Below are 20,594 nucleotides of genomic sequence, written 5' to 3'. Positions count from 1 at the left end.
AAGTTGGAAACTCACTAGTTGAGAACAGGCATACAGTACTACTGAGAAACAATGCGCATGCCTCGTATGCGCTGTTCAAAAATTGTCTTGCTATCTTGTGGGCTCGAGGTTTGTCATCGAAACGAATCATTGTCCTCAAATGGTTGCAGACGTCTTCCAAAAATGCCTGTCTCCTGCACTGGAGTCTCGCTTTACAGCAATATTCTTTTTAGATACGCTATAAAAAGGGGACTCTCAATGACAATGCCGATAGCTTGAGTCGAAGCCCCTAGAATGAGAACCAGCCTCAAACGTTTCCCACAACTCGGGTTCTTTCTTCCTGACGTAGAATTGGAAGGGTCTTATATTGCTTCACGCAATTGAGTTGAGCCATGTCTTGTCAAGCATATAACCAGTTCATGTATGTATCTAGTGCTGCTGTAAGTCCAGTAAGACTGTCACTTTTGAGTGAGGAAACGTGGTGGAGCTCAGCAAGAATTTGTCTCGTGCTTGTTGACTGAGTGGCTGAGTTTTGGTGTAGTTCTGTCAAGGCGTGCTATGAACGAGAAACTGCTGCAGACCCTTCTGAGGCATCTAGACCTGGACCTAGACATTAGCAACATGGGAAAACGGCTATAGTGCTTCGTGCTACATAGAGCTGTGCAACAACCGACGACAACTACAAGCACCAACCAGCATCATCCCTCTGGCCAGCGGATGTTTCCCCTACCCATCAGGATCTGCTGCGGCAGGGCAGTCTGTTATGGTTCACTGTGTGCGGCGATGAATGGAATGGATGCCAAGCGCCTGAGACTATGTGCGCAATCGTCACGCTCATAAACATGAAAACACTTGTCCATCGGGTGTGTGCGATGGGATTATTCACCAGTGCAAATCCGACTCTCCTTTGTCCTACATTCACCCCGTATATGGCAGGGAGTGGTTGCTCTCTGAATTCCTGCGTGTGGGTTGACCAGTGTGTTGACCCAATTAAACCTACGCTCCCCACACCTACACCAGTGAGTGGGTTTTCGCCGTATTCTTCTGTGTGGGCTGACCAGTGTGCTGACAAAGCCCTCTACCAGGAAGCAAGCAAGAATGAGGTTGCCCGAATGGTGTAGCGCATAAGAAGGCCAGCAAGACACCACGGACACATCTTCTCTGCGCGTGTGTGCAGGAGACGCACGCTGAACATTTTTGTACTTTTTTTTTTGGAGTGCACCGCTCACCCGTATTGATGTATTAACTTCTGTTATTTGTTTTTACATTATCTGGTCTTCCCTGCCAAACCCTCTCCGATGGTCAATCTGGTTCGAGCTCCAAGCAGACACTGTTGCCGAAACCTCATCTCCGCAACAACGGTAACCAGCCCGTGACAACTGGTGGCAGGCATAACAATAGCGTCATGTTTTAATGATCATGTTTAAAGGTCTTTGATAGGATATCACACAACAAGTTCATGGTAAAACTATGAAACCTTCTAAAGAATGATAAGATATTACAGTGGCTTGACTCTTATCTTTTAGACAGACCACAGCATGTTAAAATAGGAGCGCCTAAGCCATCCTTGCTGCCAGTCTTATCTGAAGTCCCACTGAGCTCGGTTCTTGAATCATTCCTTGATATATATCTAAAAGGCCCCTTACCAGGCCCCACTGCAAAGGTTGGTTATACACCAGAAGCTGTAGAGTGCCATCTCAGAAGCATTTTACCGAAGAATTTTTTCAGATCGGTTCATTATTGGAGGAGACAGAAAAAAATTAATGGCCCTGTTATCATGCAGTCAGGAGGCGACTATCACTGTCAACAGAGACACTCGCTCCCTCTGCCTCTAGTAGCGTTCCCAAGTGGTGCTCCTTCCTTGTCTTCTCCCATACCAGAGCCGAGGGGCATACTGCAGCGCAAGCTCTACCTCCTTTCTTGTGTCTTCCACTTTGGATGACTAGTCATGGCAAGTGAGGAAACACGCACATCAATGAAGAATGTGTGACTATGGTTGGGAGCGTGCTGCCTCGAGAGTGAAGGAGTGTGGCGTTTGCTTTTAAATTTCAGCTGTTTTCACAGCATGCATAATGCTTTGCAGGCATGACTGCCGGCATGTCATGTATGCACTACACTTGTTTGCTACAGATGGCAACACCTCGTAAGAGGCCCTTTAAATGACCTGTCATTCAATTCCCCTGCCATTTCTTTACAGATAACTGTGTTTTGTATCACAGCACTAAATCCAAAAATGACCAGGTTATTCGTAATAACTACTCAACTGCAGTGTTTGACTGGTGTCGCACTTGAGACAAGAATATTAATATTTTAAAATGTGCACACATCACTATGACACGAAAGAAACACACATTTCATTTTAAATATCACATAAACAACAAGAAAATCACACCAGCCAGTTAAATCAAGTATCTAGGCATATACAGCAGTTCAAATTCAAGTTAGAGTGCTCAGCTGCATGCAAAAAATTGTAGCTGCTAAAGGACCAACTGTAGCACTGCATGAGTAAAACAAAACTGGTTGCCTACACATTCCTTATATGTCCGGCTATTGAATATACTGACGCAGTTTAGGACCCATATCTAAAAAGTGACATCCATTGTATAGAAATGGTGCAAGGCCCTACAATTTATCTAATACACCTATGGTAGACATGATGATGATATGTGGTGTTTAATGGCGCATGGGCCAGGTATGGACAAAGAGCATCACAACAAATGGTAATCTTAACGATGTATAGTTAATGGCATGGACAGTGAATTCATCATGGTAGAAGTGACATGGCTGTAAAAGGGCCTAAAAACTGTCGCTGTAAATGGCATAAAATATCATCATCATCATCAGCCTATATTATGTCCACTGTAGAACGAAGGCCTCTCCCTGCGATCTCCAATTACCCCTGTCCTGCGCCAGCAGATTCCAACTAGCACCCGCAAATTTCCTAATTTCACCGTACCACCTAGTCCTGTCGTCCTCTACTGCGCTTCCCTTCTCTTGGTACCCATTCTGTCACCCTAATGGTCCAACGGTTATCTACTCTACGCATTACATGACCTGCCCAGTGCCATTTTTTCTCTTCATGTCAGTTAGAATGTCATCCATACCCGTTTGCTCTCTGATCCAAACCGCTCTCTTTGTCTCGCAAAGTTATGCCTAGCATTCTTTGTTCCATCGCTCTTTGCGCAGTCCTTAACTTGTTCTCAAGCTTCTTTGTCAATCTCCAAGTCTTTTCCCCATATGTCATCACTGGTAAAATGCACTGATTGTATACCTTCCTTTTCAATGATAATGGCAAGCTTCCAGTCAGGAGCTCACGATGTCTGCCGTATGCGATCCAACCCATTTTTATTCTTCTGTGAATTTCCTTTTCATGGTCAGGGTTCCCTGTGATTAGTTGACCTAGGTAAACGTACTCCTTCACATACTCTAGAGGCTGATTGGTGATCCTGAATTCTTGTTCCCTTGCCCAGTTATTCATCATTATCTTTGTTCTTCTGCATATAATCTTAAGCCCCACTCTTACACGCTCTCTGTTAAGGTCCTCAATCATTTGTAGTAACTCGTCCGCAGCGTTAATGAATAGAAGAATGTCATCGGCAAACCGAAGGTTGCTGAGGTATTCGCTGTCGATACTGACTCTTAAGCCTGCCTAGTTTAATAGCTTGAATATTTCTTCCAAACACGCAGTGAATAGCATTGGAGGGATTGTGTCTCCTTGTCTGACTACTTTCTTTATAGGTATCTTCCTACCTTGTGTAGAAATAAGGTGGCTGTGGAATCTCTGTAGATCTTTTCCAAGGTATTTACATAAGCAGCCTGTACTCCTTTATTACGCAACGCCTCTATGACTGTTGGTATCTCTACTGAATCAAATGCTTTTTCATAATCTATCAAAGCCATATAGAGAGGCTTATTGTACTCTGCGGATTTCTTGATAACCTGATTAATGACATGGATGTGATCCATTGTAGAGAATCCCTTCCTGAAGCTTGCCTGTTCCCTTGGTTGACTAAAGTCCAGTATTGCCCTTATCCTGTTGAAGATTATTTTGGTAAATATTTTATATAATACTGGGAGTAAGCTAATGGACCTGTAATTTTTCAGTTCTTTAATGTCTTCCTTTTTGTGGATTACTATAATGTTTGCATTCTTCCAGTTTTCTGGGAGCCTTGCAGTTGACAGACATTTTGTATAGAGAGCCGCCAGTTCTTCAAGCATTATGTCTCCTCCATCTTTGATTACATAGAGTGTTATTCCATCTTCTCCTGCTGCTTTTCCCCATTTTATGTCTTGCAAGGCCCTTCTGACCTCATCTCTAGTTGTAAGAGGAGTTTCTGTATCCTGTTCGTTATCGTTCAGAATGGAGTTCTCCTGAGTACTCTGGGTACTGTACAGGTCAGTATAGAATTCTTATGCTGCATTCATTATACCTTCGAGATCGCTGATAATATTATCCTGCTTATCTTTCAGTGCGTACATCTTGGTTTGTCCTATGCCAAGTTTCCTTCTCACCGATTTCAGGCTGCGTCCACTGCTTACGGCTTCCTCAGTCTTTCTCACGTTATAATTTCGAATATCACTTATTTTCACCTTGTTGATCAGTTTTGACAGTTCCACGAATTCTATCTTATCTCTTGAGTTGGGCACTTTCATTCTTTGTCATTTTTTTATTAGGTCCTTTGTTATTTGGGAGAGCTTGCCTACTGGTTGTCTTGGCACCTCGCCTCCCACTTCAGTTGCTGCCTCTGAAGCCAGCCTCATTACGGTTTCATTCAATAGCTCTATGTCATCATCATCATCATCATCTCTCTGTTCTAAGGCTGCAAATTTGTTTGCAGGTACCAGCCTAAATTTGTTTGCTTTTACCCTTACTGCCTCTAAGCTGACCTGTTTCTTCTTGACCAATTTTACTTTTTCTCTCTTCAAATTGAGGTGAATCTTAGCCCTCACTAACCTATGATCACAGCACTTTACCCTACCTAACACTTCTACATCCTGCGCTACGCTGGGATTGGCATAAAGTATGAAATCTATTTCATTCCTTGTTTCACCATTAGGGCTTTTCCAGGTCCACTTTCTGTTGCTATGCTTCCTGAAAAACATGTTCCTTATTCTCAGCTTATTCCTTTCTGCGAATTCTACCAGCATCTCTCCTCTAGCGTTTCTAGAACCAACACCATAGTTGCCAATTGCCTGTTCACCCGCTCGGTTTTTCCCCACTTTTGCATTGAAGTCACCCATTACTACTGTATACGGAGTTCACACTTTTCTCATCATTAATTCAACATCTTCATAAAACAGATCTAGTTCCTCATCATCGTGACTGGATGTTGGAGCGTAGGCTTCTACTACCTTTAATCTATACCTCTTATAAAGTTTTATTACGACTATGGCTACCGTCTCATTAATGCTGTAGAATTCGTCAATGTTGCCCGCTATGTCCGTATGGATTAAGAATCCTACTCTGTAGCAGAGGACATGTCTGTTATTCAGCCCCGTATAAGCCTCACCAGTTCTAATCTCACTAAGGCTGATGATATCCCAAACAATGTCTGATAGTTCCTCAAAGATTCCTGCTAAGCTAGCCTCACTCGACCGAGTTCGGCAATTAAAGGTTGACAGGGTCAATTTCCATTGGCGGCCTGTCCGGACCCGGAGATTTTTAGCACCCTCTGCTGCATTACAGGTCTGACTGCCGCCTTGGACAGGTGCTTCGCAGCTGCTGGGGACTGAGAGCCGTGAGTTAATTGTACATATCATTGGGGAGGTTGTGGCTGAATACTGCACCAGGGAGGCCAATTCCTGTTCTGGTGAGGGAATGTCTTTGTTCAAGCTTAGTGGGCCTTCCTAATTTGGTTGTACCTGGATTAATATAGCCCCACTCGCTCTCAGCGTCTTTCGCCGGTGTCAGGAGCCACTCCAAGCCTGCAGATGTAATGCACTGGAGGATGTCATACGCAGATACATCATAAAATGTATAAGTACTAAAATAATGACACTGATTAGTTAGGGATGTGGATGATGGCAATTGTGTTTTGGTAAAAACATACGACAATGAAACAACAGTGACAGTAGAACTTCAAGAGGGCCCTCAAATACAATGGCTGTTAATCATGTGTTAGAGTTACCTGGCCAAATTATTTTCAGGGTGTCGGTTTCGGCTAAGAAATCTAAATCTATTAGCAGTTTAAAAAGCGGTTCATCGCTCAGAAAAAATGCAGGGTGAAGAGGTATATTCTCCTGATATGCATAAGGGAAATACTTTTTTCTCTCTATTGCTATTGCAGGGCACTGAATAAGAACGTGGGGGACTGTCAGACTATGGCCACACTTACTACAAGTCTGAGGATTGCCCCCACTCAAGAGGTAAGAGTATCGTGTGACCTATTCTTAATTGGCAAAGGAGTACTTCCTTGTACCGTGCTGTTTTCTCACTTATCCAGTTCCCTAGTTTTGGTTTTATCATGTGGAGCTTATTCAAGCCACACTTACTACAAGTCGGAGGATCACCCCCACTCAAGAGGCAAGAGTATCGTGTGACCTATTCTTAATTGGCAAAGGAGTACTTCCTTGTACCATGCTGTTTTCTCACTTATCCAGTTCCCTAGTTTTGGTTTTATCATGTGGAGCTCATTCAATGTTTGTGTCACTTTCCTTGCCAATGACTCCTCAGTTTACCACGCAGAAAAGACTTTAGGTATGTGGCAGGGATGGGAACATTACCATCTGTGTCACTAAGACTCACTGACATAGCGTTTTTGTCAGCAGCTACATTGCCTTTTATACCTTTGTGGCTAGGTACCCAGCATAACATAATCACTTGGTTGCACATATATGCAGAGCACAACAAGCTATACAGCTAATTCAAAACAGAATTCTTATGTTTTCGTGAACTAATTGGGGCTCTCCGACACTTAATGAATCTGTGAAGACAACAGCCTTAGCGACATTTCTGAGCCTTATGTATTTAATAGCCGAAAGTATAGTAATCGCTTCCACCGTAAAGATACTGGTGTGTGGGTTTAGTGCCCCAGACGTTGAAAATGAGGGTCCACGAGCTGCGTAAACAACACCAGCAGGAGACTTCGAAGCATCTGCATAAAATTAATCACAGGAATACTTCTCTTTAAGTTCAAGAAAATGTGATTGTATGTGAGCCTCAAGTGCTCGTTTCAATATTTCTAAGAAAGAGATGTCACATTGGATAGTTTGCCACTCCCAAGGTGGTGGAAGCAGAGTAGGAGCTATCAGGACATTCTCTATAAGAGGGACCCCTGTTTTTTCTGAGAGTGCTTCCAACCGGAGGGACAGAGGAGGCCGGATACCTGGGCAGTTACGGAACAGCTTGGCCATGGAGAAGTCGTGAATAATTGAATGACGTGGATGATCCACAGCCGATTTTATCTTCAAGGTATACGAAAAGCTTAAATATGTCCTTTGGTAGTATAGAGACCATTCATTACATTCGTCATAAAGACTTTGCACAGGACTAGTCCTAAAGGCGCCTGTAGCAAGATGGATGCCTAAATGGTGGATAGGATCTAGCATTTTCAGAGTACTAGGTCCAGCAGAATTATAAATTATAGACTATGGCTCCATAAACAAAGCGTGTTAATCTTAGACTTTTGTACATCTTTATAAGGCATCTCCTGTCACTTCCCCAAGCTGTGTGTAATATTAGCTTCAGCAGATTCATAGTCTTGAGGCACTTTGCCTTAGGATACTTCAGGTGTGGCACAAAAGTTAGCTTACTGTCTAGAAGGACCCCTAAAAATTTGTGTTCATGACTCAGATAACCGTTCTCCATTGAGATCTATTACGGGGTTAGCCAGTATACCTCTTGTTAGAGAACAGGACGCACATACTTTTTTGAGGGTTTAGTTTGAAACCGTTTCCATCCACCCACTTAGACAGTTTATTTATGCAAAGCTGTACTTGTCGCTCGCAAATACTTAATTAAATGATATTTAACCTATCTGGATGTCATCCACATATACAGAATAAAACATAGTACGTGGTATGGCAGTCTGGATAGAGTTCATTTCGACAATAAATAGAGTGCAGCTCAGCACGCTACCTTGTGGAACACCAGCCTCTTGCATAAATGGACGAGACAGAATGTTGCCAACTCTAACACGAAACGTGCGATTGGAGGGGTAACTCTGAATCACATTCAGCAACTTGCCTCTAAATCCCATTTCAGACAGATCACGGAGGATTCAAAAGTGCCATGTTGTGTCGTATGCCTTCTCCATATGCAAAAATACTAACAAAAAAAACTGTTTCTGGACAAAGGCATCACGGATATTTGTCTCGATGCAGACGAGATGATCTGTTGTGGATCTACCCTCCTTAAAACCACACTGTAAGGGATCAAGTACCATGTTGCTTTCAAGAAAATGGATGAGGCGACGGTTAATCATTTTCTCAAATAGTTATAGACAACTTGTCAGGGCTGTATGCCTATAACTGCTGGGTAAGAAAGGGTCCTTGCCCTTTTTGAGAATAGGGATTACGATTGCTTCTTTCCAGGCAAACAGAACGTAGACGGCGGCAAACATGGAGTCGAAGAATGACAGTAGCATTTTTTGGTTTTTGGGGTATAAGTGTCTGATCATCTCATACATTATTCTGTCACTTCCTGGAGCAGACTTGTTGCAGCAATTCAGTGAGGCTTGGAACTCAGCCATTTTAAATGGACGATTGTATAGTTCATTGGATGTGCCTTCATTGGATGTGCTCAAAATGTGCTCTTAGACAATCTGCCTGGTCCTCAGGACTGTCTCCTTGTGTATTTACTAAAGTTAAAGGATGAGTTTCGTGGCCTTTTATTTTGTTCAACCCGTTCCAGGCTTTTCGTTCATCTGTATAAGAATTGATGCTGCTTCTGGAGTTTTTACAACTTTCCCATTCAGTGCAGCGCATTCTTCTACCTTGCGACTTGATCGCCTTGAAGTTAATTAGGTTCTCTGTGGTTGGGGAGTTATGGAGGAGTTTCCAAGCTTCCTTGCACTCCTCCTTCTACCATGGAATACATTGTTTCGACGGCAACCCATTTGTTTGGGGGATACATACTGATGAAGTATTAATAATGAACACTGTTATGTATGCTACTGCATCGTCTCGACTAAGTTTACAGATATCATTCCAGGGCAGCTGTGTTTGCAAAACTTCGTCAAGTCGGCTGAATCAACTTTCCATTGAGGAACATGTGCAGGACACGCAGTTTGTTTTTTAAAGTTTAGAACGATGGGGAAGTGATCACTTCCATAAAGGTTATTAATGACATCCCACTCTAGATATGGCACAATTGTACTGGACGCTACGCTTAGGTCTATGGAAGAAAATGTTTTATGTGAAGAACTGTAAAATGTTGGCTTTTTCTTGTTTAGCAAGCAGGAACATGAAGAGAATAGGATGTTTTCTATAAGCCGTCCTTTCGCATCACAGCGAAAGTCGCCCCCCAGTGTACTAGGCGTGTTTAGATCCCTGACGACTATGTAAGGGTAATGGAGCTCATCAATAAAGCTTTGAAATGTTGTTCTAGAGAGTTGATAAGTTGGGGATATGTATACAAACATGATGGTAACTAGTTTACTGAATAGCACTGCTTTGATAGCAACTGCCTCAGAAGGAGTTCAGAGTTGCAGTTGCCGACAAGCAATGCCTCTGTCGACTATTATTGCTACCCCGCCAGACGATGCAACAGCATCGCCTCGGTCTTTCCAGAAAATAGCATGTTGCCTGAGAAAGTTTGTACACATTTAAGATATGTTTCCTGAATACACGGCACCTTTGGATTGTATTTGTGTAATAGTTCTTTGATATCATCGAGGTTGTGGATCAGACCTCTCATGCTCCAGTGTAATATTTGTGCATCCATATTGTTTGTGTTTATGTGCTGTGTGTCAAGAGGAGCCAGTTGGCTTATGGAGCCTTTCCAGGCCCCGTGATCTCGGCTTTGTCTTTCTTGGAGCGGTCAGGAGAAGCGCGCCGCTCCAGAGGCGCTGAATGTGCCGCTTGGCTTGTGTCCATCGACTCCTGGGAGCCGCTGGACTTCTGCTCACTAGGGCGGGGTGTTCTCAAGGTAGGCCTTGCCTCGAAAAGCAGAGCCTTGGAGGCCACCAAACCAGAGGTCGATGGGCCCTCCTTTAGAGACGGCGCAGCAGCACTCGCTGCTGTCGCCTGGGGGCACTGCCACGGCCACACTCTTGGTGGGCTGATGCCCCAGTCATCATCATCATCATTTATTGACCCTTAAAAGCCCCTGTTGGGGTATTACATAAGGGGGGAGCATACATAAGAAAAAGAAACATACAAACAGTCATGACTGAAGTAAGAAACAATAACATTCAGAAGGGTAAAGAAGGTGTAATAAAATGAATGTCAAACACAAAAAGTAATAAAAGCATTAAAAAAGTGCGATGTAGTAAAAATAAGTCAAATCCATTAAGCATCAATACTCAGAAAGTTCGTTACTATGTTTCAAAACTTGGTACGGTTACGTTCGATTACTAAGCGGTCCAGTAAACTATTCGATTCTGCAATGGCTACCGGCAAAAAAGAGCTGTTGAAGGATTTAGTAGGGCCGTGAAGACGTTGAATACTGAGGTTGTTTGAGAGACGGCATGAAGTACGGTTGGGTGGCAAAAGAAGTGTGTCGCGTAAATGCGGGAAATTCTAATAGAGCTTTTGAAAGAGGCATAGGCGTGAGATTTTTCGGCGATGTGCTAATGATTGGATGTGAAGGGATGATTAGATGTTTCTAACACTTAGCCGATAGTCATACTGGGATGTAATAAACTGGGCTGCACAATTTTGGACGGCTTCCAGTAGCTCAACAAGGTACGCTTGACGGGGATTCCATATAGCAGACCCGAATTCCAGTTTAGTACGGATAAATGTTTCATATGCTAGTTGACTGATCACAGGGGGTGATGATGATAGTGACCGTCTTATGAATCCCAGGGATTGATTAGTGGCAGTAACCAGATTTTGGATATGTTCTGACAATGCAAGCTTGCTAGTGAAGGTGATACTAAGGTACCTTTATGATTGAACCAGCTCAATAGGAAGGCAATGCAAAGAGTAAGAGTATGAAATGAGAGAGTGTTTCTGTGATGCACGCATGAAGTTACGTTTTTTGACGTTTAGCTGCATGAGCCACTCTGTGCACCATTCTTCAATAGTAGTGATGTCACGCTGTAAAAGCAACTGATCATTGTGGGAGTTTATACGGCGGTACAGCACGCAGTCATCGGTAAAGAGTCGGATATGAATGACGAAGTACCAGAAGGGAGTTCATTAATGAAAATTAAAAACAAAGGGGCCCAAGGACTGAACCTTGAGTACTCCAGATAACACTTCGGTGACTGTAGAGCGACGGTGTCCAATCACTGTAAACTGATCGGCTAATTAGGAAGCACTGGATCCAGGATGTGATTAGAGGATGGAGACACAAGCTGTTTACTTTGATCATTAGTCGTTCATGAGGTACACTGTCAAAGACTTTCGAAAAGTCTAGATAAATTACATCTGTTTGGAGGAGAGAATCAAGGCTTAAATGGAGGTCAGTAGTGAATTCAAAGAGTTGAGTTTCACATGAATGACCTGGTCGGAAGCCATGCTGGTTACAGAAAAGGAAAGAGTTAGCTTCAATATGAGAGGCAACATGAGAATAGATTATGTGTTCAAGAAGTTTGCAGGCAATACAGGTGAGTGATACCGGGCGATAATTCGATGGATCAGTTCTGTCACCACTTTTGAAAACCGGCTGCGGTGTCACCCCCCCTGCGTGCCACACCAGCATATCCTGCGGTATGAAGGAAAAAAATACGCTTTCGTGCTTATTGAAAAGAAATGTTCTCCTTGATTTTGAGTGTAATTATTTCCTTTTCTCTCTTCCAAGAAAGACACTACCGAGAGAATGCAGGGTAGTCACCCTTGCAGTTTGCGCAGTGGGGTGCCTCAGTACAGTTATCGGCAGGATGTTCGTGTGATGCACACTTTGCACATGTGGTATGGCCCCAGCAGCTCTGCGAGCTGTAGCCAAATCACTGGCACTTAAAGCAGCAGCACAGATTCAGAATGTAGGGTCTAAGTTGGATTTTCATACAGCCTGTTTCAATATATCCTGATAAAGTGCTTGTGCAGAATGTCAAAATTAGGTGTTTAGTGGGGATCTCTTTGTCCATCTTGCATGATCTTTATTCTTTGGACATTTGTCACGTGCTGTTCCTTCCAGCCTTCAAGCAGCTTGGTTTCACTGAAGTCCAGGAGATCTTGTTCAGATACGCTGCGTGTACTGTTCAAAGAACAATGCGGGTTTATGGAGATGGGGGTACTATTAATTTCAACAAGTCCAGATAGTTTCTCGTACCGTTTCTTGTCACTAACTTCAAGCAACAGATCACCGCTGGCCATTTTCATGACCTTGTAGCTGGGACCTAGTTTTTCAGTAAGACACTTAGCAACAACAAATGGCAATAAAGTTCTTGTAGTTTTATCAGGGTTTTCACAACTTAAGACATGGTATGTTGGGTAAATTTCCTTGGTCTGGCCGAAAAGTTTCAGGAAGTCATCGGTGCACCCTCTCTTGGAAAGAAGGCGATCAGGGATTTGGGGGAATGATTAAAAAGTCATCAAAATAAATGTCACTTCGGTAGTTATGCCAGCCGCCCACCACAGAGCCCAACAAGATGGAAGAGGACAGGAAAAGGCGACTGCCGATTTCCTCCGGGTGGGTAAGTCTGGAGGGGCCGTCTGTGTGAAGCAGAGGCCTAAGAGGTGTGTTGCCTTTGCCGGGGGGCCTTAAAGGCCTGAACACCCGGCATCAGCTCAACACCCAGGATCCCCCTTTCCCCAGGCACGGCTAAGCCGTGCATGGCTACATGCGGGAGCGTCCAACCCTCGTGAGCTCGGGTACGTGGGATCGCAACACACCAAACGCCTGCTTACGCAGACGCCCCTGTGGGGAATGGTAGACATATGTCTGTAACTTGCGTGCTCAATCTGGACTGCCCTCACTAGAGTCATTTCATAAACTTCATTGGCTACAAGTGTTTTTAATATAATCACCAACAGAACAAAACTTGATTTTAATTCTACATGCAGTACAATACGGCCCGATAGACTTGGGGCAAACATGAAAGGACATTGAATGAAAGCAAATGCGTATTGTTACTCTTTTTTTCTGAGAACAATATCATAACAGAACTACCTTCCTCGTGATATACCATAGGTGATATCACAAGAATCCTATTTATCGGTTATGACTAGTCTTCTGCAGCGTTGTAATTTACCTTGTTTTGTTTCCTTTTGTTTATTGAAGTGCCTAATGTGCCTGCAATCATATTCAGCTTGTTTAACTTACTTTTGTTATGCTTGTTACTTATTAGTCTGCCAGTTAGATTATTATTAAACTCTTTGATGCATTGATGACTTGTATTAATTTTTGCACTTATCATTCATAAAGCTGTAAAACTAAAGCATAAAACTGCCTAGAGGCTGCTGGCAGTATTGAACAAACAAATAAATAAAAATGTGCACTCACACTAGTTGGCACTCACTCCATTCCTACTCATGGCCACTCATAGTCACCAATGCTCGCTCGCGTTCATAGTCACTTTCATACAGACTTACTGGCCCCAACTCAAGCCGATACTCACATCTACTCCCACTCACTGGCATGCCCTCATGCACGTCCACTGACAGTCCTCGTCTCTCTCTCTCTCACGCGTATGAATCGCGGGCAAAGCGAGTAGGAGTCAGCGGACTCATGAGTGAGTATGCTGCAGGATGTATACGGACCGCAGGACCGTAGCAGGCAGATCTGATATAAAGGTTGTTTTTTCTGCCCCTAACAAGTTGATGAAAATTTGTGGTAAGATCGATAGGAAATTGGCCCAGGCTGCTTCTACTCATGCTGGGAAAGGCTGTACTGTTAAGCATACTTCCCCGTTTGTGCACTGTAGAATGGGAGTTGTTTATGAATTCCATTTTCCTGCGGTCACGTATACATCGGTCGAACAGGTCGTTGCCTCAATATTAGATTGTCTGAACATAGGCGCTCACTAACGGGTAATGCCTACTCGCATGTTGCGCGGCATTGCTCTGAGCATGGGTGCACTCCAATATATAAAGACACCACAATACTTTCCACGCACAAAAATCAGGCTACGAGGGAGATAATTGAGGCCTTCTATATACGGAAGAAAGGGTCGCGTTGTGTAAGCATGCCATCGATAAATTTGCATGATAGTAAATTTGAATTTTTAAGCCGCTTCATAACGTAGCATTAGATTAAATGGTTTTGCGTGTTTTTTTGCCTGCGCACTGATAAGGACGCCATGGATGGGAGAGCACGTGGCTATGGGTTGTGTATATAAGTGTATGTATGCCTTCGCATAAAGTTAGTTGTGAGTTCAGCGCTGTCCTGTGTGTTCCTGCCTTCTGTCATCGTCTTTTTGCGCTGCCCCTTCAAGATGTTCAACCAGTACCAACTCGTCCAAATGTCGATCCTTCTCCATGCACCAAGTTCTTCAATATTTCGACCGCAGCGCAGATACTCTGCGGAACAGGGACTCGCATTTTTTACTACCCTAAATACCCATCCTATGCAACATGAAGTACATGCAACAAAATTTTAGAGGCCCTGATTGTTGGACTAGTTGGTCATGCATTCTTACTGCGGTAGGCTAGCTCAAGGTGGCTAGAAGACGCGAACAAAAATGAGACAGCGAGCGCTAGTCCTTGCCTGTTTTTGTTTGTCCGTCGGCTGGTTTGCGCAGCGCTACGGCAGACAAGTCTTCACGCGGACGATGGTCTCCAATCTAAACAGCTCCTGGGATTCCTTAGCAGAATTTTGGGTTTCGTGCTTCTAGAAATCGTCGAGTGCCGCAAGTGCTAGGCGCATGACCAGCGCTACCTGGCCTAGCTTCATTGGCTGCAAGCACAGCGGCAAGGCGTTCGAAATCTTTCCGAACATGCAAAAACATTTCCTGCAAAATCTATCCAGCTCAATTGGGCGATGATCAGCTCGCCTGCGTTCTTCAGTAAACTAGGTGCAGGATGACCTGCGGCATTCAACAACCGGCCGAGACATAGAAGTGCAGTCCACTAGCCAAAGCATATCAGCAGGCATGGCGATAAGCGTAGGCATATGAAAACCAAGAAGCCTTACGACAGTGCTTTGTCCTCCACAGGGGCTGGTCTGCTAGGGCCTCAGTTCACCTTCAAGTTTCTGCTGCGCCGTGGCGAGCCGGGAGGCGAGCCAGTCCCGGCGCTGCTTGAGGAAATGGATGCGCAGGCTTTTCAGCTTGTAGCCCAAGCCGACGCCCAGCAAGAAGGAAACAAAAAGCATGAACGATAACTGCTTGCCACTAAGTGTCACTGACATGCCGCCGTTCGTTCGTTAACGATGCAGACAGCTTGCCGACTACCACGGTATGCCCGAAAATGCCTCGTAGGGACCGGGAAAGCTGTCTGCTTTCTGCATGCCGTCTAATTTTGTCGCTTGGCTTGGCTCGTTGGCTTACTGGATGGATGGATGGATGGATGGCGGCTATACCCTTTGTAACGGGCGGCGGCTGGCGCCATGGTGGCTAGAGTGGGGTAGTGTGACGGGCGGGATTGACCTTAGTACTATTCTGGTACACTATACCACGATGGAAGAATACTTTAGGTGAGCGAACGACGCTGGGAGCCGCAGCGCGCTAATGCTCTGCTTTCAAAGCGCGCCACCAGTAGCGCTCCGAACTGAGGCCCTCTAGAGTCACTAGAAAAAAATTTTTCCAGGCGCCTGAAAGCAGACGGCGGACGTGCAATTTGCCGCGCTAGCCCCTGTACCGACTTAAGCTGTAACTACGGCCGCCCGCTCAAAGTCCATCAAATATGTGTTTACTGACGGCTCTTATATGCCCATTTTAAAGAACGCCGGACTAGGTGAAATAACCATGTATCGTCGCTGTTTCAGCCTGTGTTAAAAAGCAGCACGTAATAGTCCCGATCAAAATTTTACGGGACGGATATTTTCAGAAAAATGTTTATTGTAGCTCTACAGTTAAACCGCTTTAGTTGCGTGGTATTGCTACAAGCACATAGCGCATGCCAAACCCCTCATACCTTGACACATTCCACGCGACTGCAGACTATGCAGCATATAAATTCTTTCCGAGCACTCGATCGCATTCCTGAAAATTTCGAGCCTGATACTACGTAGTTACAGTGGGCGCTTTGATTTCACTTACATTGTATGTGCAATACTATTTCCATGAATTACTGAAAAGGCTTCATATGTTTCGTGTACGTCTCAACAGAACAGTCAAAACCGTGTGCGGCATGAGGTGAAGGCGATTTACCGACGTGGCTGAGCCAGTTTCAACGGAGTAATTCCGCAGTCCTTTATCTGTTCTGTACACCTAATGGAACGTACTTACGAGCATGTTTTCAAGCAGTGTAATCACCCCATGTAGCACAGGTAGAGAAATTGATAAACCAGCTGCTTTATATATGTAACCATCAAGAAGGTATGTACAGTCCCGGGCAGAACATCATGATGAGACTTTATTTCTCAGGTTTGCAAATAAGTAAGAAGGGCACAAAGCACTTTCCCATCGCACAGCCGCATAAAGCTGATCAAATTACTAACACACAAAGCAAATACGACTGTCTCGTAGCGATCAAGGTGTCAGCAGAACAGCTAGAGCAGGCGCTGGCAGGCGTGCGGGCACAAGCGGGAAACAAAGTGGATGGATGGATGGATGGAAGGTAGGAGCGTCCCCTTTGAAACGGGGGATGGTAGTTGCCACCATGCTCAGCTTTTTATTTTTGTTTACCTGTGCTGGGTGTTTAGGGGGCACCGTGCCGTCATGGGAATGACGGTATATGTATAGACCGTTTTTTCGTAGGCGCCGCCATATTGTGAACGCAGTGGCGCCGCCTATGAGCAGCGCCATACTGGCTTGGGTGAAAGCGGTCTTTTGCATGGCAGGTATACGCTCGGCGGTAGGTTCTGGCGTTTGTTTTTGCGGTCGTGCGGTCTGTTTAGTATGACGTGCGTCTTCTACATGGTAAATGGTTCTGTGAGACGTGCTGAAGTGATTTAAGGCGTAATCGCCGGAATTTCTGCTGGCGTTGAGGTGGGCGGAACACGCAGCGCGATGTGTGCACGCATATTTGAGCCTACAATCAGCCTCGCAGATCAATTGTGTATTTCTGAATGTTCCAATCACTAATGTGACCTTATTGTAGTATTATCCTCTATTTCTTAGCTGCGGTTTAGGAGCCATGAAACATACGCGATGATCGTAACAGCGTCTGCTACGATAGGAGCTGTGATGTTATACTTTTACAAGCATTCAAACTGTTCGCTGCAGGTTACATTGCGTGACTACTTGGTTCGATGGATGAGGTGTCCGCCCCTGAATAAAATAGTTTTGGCAAGTAATACCAGCATACCTTATAGTCTGAATTAAGCTTGTCCAGAAAAGAGACTGTTTACGAACTGCGCGAGCGTCCTAAGCAGTGGTAGGTGCTGGACTACATATATATTTGTTCTATATACCGCATGGTCCAAGCATACGGCATCAGCGGTTATATATTTATAAACGTTGTGCGGCGTGATTATGCGAGGTCCTATTGCGGCGTTAGCCCGTTTTCTCTTGCTTTTTTGAGAAAGAGGATGATAACCGAATTTCTTTTCGGTTGTGTTCGTTCCGTTCTCTACGACGCACTCACACGTATTACGGAAATTTTGTCTTCAAAAATAGGCATCGCATTCTTTTTATGCGATCCCTCTCATATATTACGGCTGTATGCAGGCCAAAAAGGCAATGCCGAAGCGCACAGATCGTGCCGGTTCACCAACCGCAGTGATCGCTGTGTTGAGCAGAGCCATCAGCCTCATGCAGGAAGGATAGCGTAGACATATGGTAATTTGAAGGCTGCTTGACTTGAAATGCGCGAGAACGATGCCGGTGCATCACAAATATTTGATAGCGCCTGTCGCTTAGATGTTTCGTGGTTGCCTTAGGTTGGCCGTGCACGAGCATGCGCTCTTATGTTTTAGTCCCTATGCCAAGCGATCAGATAATGAGCAGATTTACCATTTCATGCTAGTAATACAGAGACGCCGTTTCTCTTCGTTGAATTAAAACCGTTAAATGCAAAAGACTTCACAACTCACAGACGCACCGCGGCTGACAATGCGCATCGCGTGTTTGCGCCGCCAAGAGATATTTCCGCGTACTGTAGTTACCGATGCACCGAAAGGCTTCCCCGACGACCTTATATGAAAGGAAATGGCTTAAATTTCAGTAAGTACCATCTAAAACATCTCCACATCGTTCCGCAGCACCCGACAGCAATACTTTCAAGCAGCGCCGCGCCGGATCGCCCAAGCCAGAGAGGAGGAAAGGCCCCCCGCGCGCCCTATTCTCCTCGCCCGATGAAACGGTCTATAGACCGTTTCATCGGACGAGGAGGATAGGGCGCGCGGAGAGTTTTTCCTCCTCTCTGGCTTGGGCGATCCGGCGCGGCGCTGCTTGAAAGTATTGCTGTCGCGTGCTGCGGAACGATTTCTAGATGTTTTAGACCTTACTTTGTGAACTTTACGAAATGTTCGTTCATATAAGGTCGTCAGGGAAGCCTTTCGGTGCATCAGTAACTATACTGTAGGCAGAAATATGCATTGGGGGCGCAAAAGTGTGACGCGCATAATCAGCCGCGATGTACGCGCATTATCAGTCGCGGTGCGTGTTTGTTTACTATTTTGCTTATATCTATTTCAATTCAACAAAGAAAGCCGGCGTCTCTGCATTACCAGCATTAAATGGTAAATCAGCTCACTGTCTGATCGATTGGCGTAGGGAGTAAAACATAAAACATAAGGGTGCATGCTCGTGCACGGCCAACCTAAGGCAACCACGAACCATCTGAGCGGCAGGCTTTATCAAATATTCGTGATACACTGGCATCGTACTCACCCATTTCAAGTCTAGTGTGCTTCAAATTACCATATGTCTTACTGCATGAGGCCCATGGTGCTGCTCAACACAGCGATCACTGCGGTTGGTGAGCTAGCACGATACATATGCAAGGTGTGCGCTTCGGCATTGCCTTTTTGGCCTGCATACAGCCGTAATATATGAGAGGGATCGCATAAAAAGAATGCGATGCCTATTTTTGAAGACAAAATTTCCGTAATACGTGTGAGTGCGTCGTAGAGAACGGAACGAACTCAACCGAAAAAAAGATCGGTTACCATCCTCTTTCTCTAAAAAGCAAGAGAAAACGGGCTAATGCCGCACAACGTTTACAAGTATATAACCGCTGATGCCGTATGCTTGGACCATGCGCTATATAGAACAAAGATATCTGTAATCCAGCACCTACTACTGCTTAGGACGCTCGCGCAGTTCGTAAATAGTCGCTTTGCTGGACAAGCTTAATTCAGACTATAAGGTATGCTGCTATTACTAGCCAAAGCTATTTTATTCATAGGTGGAAACCTCATCCATCCAACCAAGTAGTCACGCAATGTAACCTGCCGCGAACAGTTTGAACGCTTGTCAAAGTATTACAGCACAGCTCCCATCGTAGCAGAACGGTACCCACGCTGTTACGATCGTCGCGTATGTTTCATGGCTCATAAACCGCAGCTTAGAAATAGAGGATAATACTGCAATAAGGTCACATTAGTGATTGGAACATTTAGAAATACACAATTGATCTCCGAGGCTGATTGTAGGCTCAAACATGCGCGCACACATCGCGCTGCGTGTTCCGTCCACCTCAACGCCAGCAGAAATTCTGGCCATGACGCATTAAACCGCTTTAGCACGTCTCACAGAACCGTTTACCACGTAGAAGACGCACGCCATACTGAACAGACCGCACGACCGCGAAAACAAACGCCACAACCTACCGCCGAGCGTATACCTGCCATGCAAAAGACCGCTTTCACCCAAGCCAGTATGGCGCTGCTCATAGGCGGCGCCACTGCGCTCACAATATGGCGGCGCCTACGAAAAAACGGTCTATAGAGCATAGAGTTTCTCACTATAATACCTAGAGGGAAATCTGGCGCCACCGTCTATGGGAGTTTCTTAAGGGGGCACCGTGCCGTCATGGGAATGACGGTATATGTGTCTGCGAGGCTCGTGTTGGCTGGTGTTGTAAGAGGCTTCGTCTAAAACGTGGATATGGCTACATAAATAACGCGTTCTCAAAGTAAAATCTTAATGAAATGTTTCCATTCACGCATATTACATCTTTACTCACCCGCACTGCATCACCAAGCGAAGAAAAGCAAGAACAGACGACGAACTATTTCAGAGCGAGCGCGAACCTTGTCGTCTGTCCTCCAACTTTAGCGGCCCGCTGATATTTTTTTACGTAACGTATAGTCGTACACGCAATAACAAGTTTTCATAGTTAAACAAAACATGTTTTCGCGTAATAATAAAGCTAAAACAGCTTTTTACGCGCTGTTTTAGTAGGAAATGAATCATTGTGACCGACTGAACGGTACTTGCCAGGCGCGTCTTCAAGGTGTCCTGTCTCTCCGAGAACGATGTCAATCCGAAGTCACAATATACTGGCATTCCACGAGCACA

The 20,594-nt window shown here is 44.8% G+C and overlaps 1 protein-coding gene across 1 annotated transcript in view; it reads right to left on the bottom strand.

Moving 5' to 3' along the window:
- The window catches only part of LOC142587339 (isoaspartyl peptidase/L-asparaginase), a 712,895-nt gene extending 697,595 nt beyond the window's left edge, over positions 1-15,300 (bottom strand). Inside the window, exon 1 of the mRNA XM_075698262.1 lies at positions 15,161-15,300. The gene's annotated coding sequence lies outside the window, so the exon portion shown is untranslated. The remainder of the gene's footprint in view (positions 1-15,160) is intronic.
- Between the last annotated feature and the right edge of the window lie 5,294 nt (positions 15,301-20,594).

This window comes from Dermacentor variabilis, chromosome 7 (genome assembly GCF_050947875.1).
Source record: "Dermacentor variabilis isolate Ectoservices chromosome 7, ASM5094787v1, whole genome shotgun sequence".
NCBI lineage: Eukaryota > Metazoa > Arthropoda > Arachnida > Ixodida > Ixodidae > Dermacentor > Dermacentor variabilis.
This window is presented reverse-complemented; position numbering and strand designations above follow the sequence as displayed.